This window comes from Pygoscelis adeliae, unplaced genomic scaffold, assembly GCF_000699105.1.
Source record: "Pygoscelis adeliae isolate BGI_AS28 unplaced genomic scaffold, ASM69910v1 Scaffold402, whole genome shotgun sequence".
Taxonomy (NCBI): Eukaryota; Metazoa; Chordata; class Aves; order Sphenisciformes; family Spheniscidae; genus Pygoscelis; species Pygoscelis adeliae.
The window spans coordinates 6,736,892-6,741,904 of NW_008824411.1; the positions used below are offsets into that span (position 1 = coordinate 6,736,892).

Genomic DNA, 5,013 nt, shown 5'->3' on the forward strand with positions numbered 1-5,013 from the left:
CCCCGGTGCTCCGGGGGACTGGAGCCTTCTCCCAAATTCCAGCCTGCAGCAATTCACGGGGTGTTTCCACCCCCCCGCAATGGCAATAACCGTGTGTCTTCCCGCAGAAGTTTGGCGGCGATTGGCTACACTTTCAAGCTTTGCTTTGTCGGAAGAAATAGGCTCTGCTCTTGTGAGGAAGGCTCCGTCCACGTCCCCGACTTCTGTGCCTCGCTTCCAACTTGAATGAGCATTTCTTCACCCTGAGCGCCCAGAACTGCACTCGGTATCTTCAGCGAAGTCTCACCAGGACCTTTCACAGCGGCACCGTTTCCTTATTCCTAGTGGAAGTCCTTTGCCTGACACATCCTAGGATCCCATTTGCCTTTTTCAAAGCCACAGTAGGATCACAGCCTGTAGGCATTCTCAGGCTCCTTTCCTCCATCCCTTATAGCTGATAACCCACCAATTTGGAGCAGAAATTTTCACCGTTTCTCTACTGCCACTTCTGGAAGACTTCTCGTTCTTCCATGGCTCTGCAGCCCTCCCTCCTGTTCATATTCCCCGTCAGCACATGTCCACTTTTACGTTCCCATCAATAACGTAACCGTTCAACGGGAGTCATCCAAGGTCCAATCCCCCAGGAGCACTGTTGGGAAGCCCCCAACAGCTTCTGTTCAACCAGTGGTCCCTGACCCTGTCCCCTTAGCGCTCTGCATTTGTCCCCCCGTTACCGTACTGACCACTTCTGCGCTTCCTGCAGTCAAAACTACTCTCCAACATCACCGTGTAACCTCGCAGAGATCGCTCCTGCTTTAAACATTGCAGTTATGCTGCACACTGGGCAGCCAAACAAAACTCTCACTTTTGGAAATGGGCTTCTACAATTAGCAGCAAATACAGAACTGAAATTAAAAATGAACAAGAGTGTACATTACTAGCAAAATATGCAAATATGGTATATAAAAATGCTCAATGTTCTGCTTTTTTGTGATCTCACAGATCTTTCTAAAAATACTCTGCTTTTTTGTGATCTCACAAATCTCTCTAAAAATAAACACGAAACCAGAAACTACTCTGCTGGGAGTTGAGGGTGAGGAAAAGAAACGTACCTACTCCTTTCACACGGAAAAGCGAGCTACTTTTGGGAGCACAGTAAGTGGCAGTTCAGTTTCTTCAGATCAGGCAGTTAAAAAATAAGTTAGCAGCATTCCTTTAATGACAGTCCTTGGATCCGTGAGAAACCCACATGCTGCTTAGTATGGCGAACCCTGCAGAGACAGAACCATCATTCCAACTCTCACAAACTAGGAAAAAACCCTCAGAAGATTTTCATTATTTTTATTACCGTTTTTCTGAATTTAAAATTCTTAGACGTTTCTTACTGGAATGCAGTAGCTGGGCAGGGTAAAGGCTTTCTTCCACCTAGACCCAAGACGCACGGAATCACATACCCCTTCCACCTCCCTTGTGCAAGACAAGCACACAACCCTCCCCTTGTTCATCAGTTCTCGTAAGGAAAACTCGAGTAATATATAAGCACATACAGCACCAATATCGCCACAGCCAAGCATGCCTGTGTGGGGTGCAGAGGATAAATGGCCATTTTTAAAAAATCCAAATCACGGCTTATGACAGCTAATGCACTACAACATGAGAGGATGTATGGAGAGAAGAGATGGATGAGTCGTTCTGGCCAAGTGGGCTGTGTAGCCTAACAGTGGCACTTCTGCAAAACCAACCCCAGAGGGTGCTGATAATCTAGACAGCAACACCGTAACTTGGAGACCACAGGCACACAAAAGCTCTAATTTAACATGTCAGTCTTACAAGTGTAGATGCCCCGATGAGTCCAGCTAGTCCTGATCATATCCAACAACTGCACATCTCTTTTGACTTCAACCTGATACAATGGCAGCATTTCCTCTTGCAGCTGCCAAGGAACGGCCCAATGCCAGCAAACAATGGTCTTCCTCATAGGGATCATGGAGGAAATGATCAAAGCATCTCCAGAGATGGGCTGCAGGTCCTCCTCCTCCTCTTCCTCCTCCAAAGCATCAATAAGGATGATGCTTTCATCATCCTCACTTATCCCTTCTTGAGGTTCCTCAGAGTGTTCTGAGGAACAGCATTCTAAACATTCATCTTCACGCTGCAGGTTGAAGTTGGTGGGTTGGTTGAATTACGCTTCCAGCAGTAAGTTTCCAAGGTCTCCTCTTCTTGGCACTGCAGTTCTATATGGATTCCTTGTCGGACTGAAGGTCTACCAGGATGCACCCAGGACTAGAAAGCGGTGAGTAATCTTCCTCCACCTCCGGCTGCGGGCTGGCTTTGCAGCCCACCCTTTCTGAGGTTGTCTCGAATCACCTGAGTGTTCCTCGCCTGCGTGACAACTGTCAGTAACAGAAACCAAGTCCGCCTCCATCCTATGGTACCATATAGTGCTTACTTGTTAGTAATTGTGGAGACAGGCAGTACAAATTCCTGTGACCTCTCATGGTTGGCTTCTTTCATGTCAGCTTCCTTAGAAAAGAAACAAGAATTTCATTATCTGCCAGGCAAAATTAGCATTTAAGATGTCAGTTTAACTGAAAATACTTTAGTAGTAATACATAATGCAGAACACTCCAAATGGTGTCTCATGGGTTAGATCAAGGACCCAGGGCAACTCTATTCAGTGCATCACGTCTTCATTTGTTGGTCTGAGATGAGAGAGAAAAGGGCTTCTATGGCAAGGTAATAAAACCAGCATGTACACACCCCAACACTCAGACTGACAAAAGTGTTAACACACTCATAAAATTCATGAGTATGGTCCCAAAACTAGCCTCTTGCTTTCAATAATGAAGAGCAGGCCACTCTACTAAGGTTGCCCTTTTAACCTAAAATAAAAAAAGAAATTTGGAGATCTTATCTCATGCAGGTTGGTCTTCAGACTAATATACTTAGCTCTATCAAGTTCCACATATTTTAATTTTTCCTCCTAATACTGAGGTATTTAAAATGTACTCTGCCTTCTATTTCATATGTTGTATTTATGAGCACATGATTTCATTAAATTCTGCACTCTAAGCCTTTCCCATCAGCCTTGATGAGTTATCCCAGCACATGCAAAAAATAAGCTGTAATCCTCAAGGGGAAGGAGGCAAAAAAAATAAGTGAAACACCTATCTCTTTACAATATACAATTCCTATTAAAATTATGTTATTGGTGCTTTGTACCTTTCCTACATTTATACTCCCAACAGACATATATGGATCCCAAATCCTTTTTCTTTATGCTACCTCACTTTTATATGTTTTAAAAGTGAAGAGACTGTCAGGACAGATGAGTATCTGCAACCTACTATTTGTCAGTTAGATCTGCTTTGGAATTTTTTTTTTTTTTTTAAAGGATCAGACTCTGCACTCCCATCTTTCCGTTAAATTCACTTAGTGCAAACTTGCTTGCTGTCACAATGGAAGCTTAATATATTTTATGAAGGCTTTAAAATCACATGCAATCAAATTTGAATTTTTATTGCCCATATAGGTTTCTCTCCCGACATCTGGCTACTTTTTTTTAGGACTGCCATAAAAACACCTTAAACATCTGAGAGCTTCAGACTCTTCTACATAAAACAAAACAAAAAAAACCCCAAGTTTTCTTCTAAGTAGGAGCTGAATTCAGAGAGACTTAACTGATATTTGGCTGAAGCTCGAACTTTTAACTCCCCAGGGGAAAGATGGGCTCCCTTCAGCACACTGAACTCTTGATGAAAGACTAGCAATAGCTGTTTACTGTTAGAGATACTCAATTTTGCAAGAACACCATCACAGCACCCAACAGCAAGTGCTCTCCTACCACAGCTGATTACACCACATGCTACGTGCTACAGCCACAGAGAGGGAGAGCAAGCAGCCAACAGTCCAGCAGTACCCTGCTGAGAGTACGATTAAAAGAAGGTTCAGGATCTCTGATGGTGTCCTCTCTCAAATCACCTGGAGCACAGAATCGTTTCACTGTCTCTAGCCAGCTCCAGCCTGTTATCGTAACATGCTTTTTTCCATGAAGCTTGCCAGGATCTTCTAGGTCTTTGGGTCCCAGTCAACTGGCATCTCATAAAAAAGGTGTTTGGAAGAAATGAACCTGTTGAGAAAACAAGTCCTAACTACAGCCAAAGTCAGATACGGTTACAAAATCTAGAGTCAAGCTGTAAAGAACATGGAACAATTAATAGGAGGAAAGTAGGCAAGGACTGCAAAAAGCACATTAGTCAAGTAGTAACGTTCTGGCATGCTCTTGTTTCTCAAACTTGCATTTTCCTTTGCACATATCGATCTAGACTGCCAACAAATCTCTATGCAAAACTCGTGTGTGATTTTGCTAACATCCCCAGCTCAACTCTGACAGCTCAATTCAAGTGCTGGACATGGAAGACTGCAAAGGAGTCTGCAAAGCAATAACCTGACCTTTCTGGTGCAGGACAGAAGGTCATATGCAAGAACAAACATCCACGCCCTATGGCTTCCTGCAATGACGGGCTGTGGTTTTAGAAGAGATGTATCCGTTATCTGCATATGTACCTTATACGTGCTTTATTTTGAAAACCCACAAAATGTGTACACAAGCTTGTTAAAGAGTTAAAGGAGAAATCTGTACCTGCTGAAAAGTTATCTCAATACCCTTGATCTGTACTTACTTGTTTTTATTGTAACTCTTGGATTAATAGGTTGACTCAGAAGAGCTTTCGATGATCTATTCAAATGACCATTCAGCATAAAGGATTTTTACTGGAGTTACGGATTAGGCGTAAGTGGGACGTTTTTAGCGGTGCCCCAGGAAAACACACACTCTCTCCGAGTTCCTTTTTTGATTAAAAAGGAAACCGAATGAGCAGCTCTGACTGCAACACGGCACTTCACTCGAGCCACCGCAAAACCCCGCGAGGGGAGTTTCCCAGCCCTCTCCCCCAGGGCCTGCCCCCCTCGGCCTTCGCTCCTCCCAGGGCAAAAGGGCGATGGGCGGGCGGGAAGCTCACACTGCCCGCGGCC

The 5,013-nt window shown here is 44.1% G+C and overlaps 1 long non-coding RNA gene across 1 annotated transcript; it reads right to left on the bottom strand.

Annotated features, from left to right (window-relative positions):
- Nucleotides 1–1,305: 1,305 nt before the first annotated feature.
- Nucleotides 1,306–4,877, bottom strand: LOC103914024. The gene is made up of 3 exons (XR_663447.1): nucleotides 4,662–4,877; nucleotides 3,961–4,108; nucleotides 1,306–2,502 (listed from the first exon to the last, which is right to left on the bottom strand). It is a non-coding gene; the product is annotated as an uncharacterized LOC103914024 (long non-coding RNA).
- Between the last annotated feature and the right edge of the window lie 136 nt (nucleotides 4,878–5,013).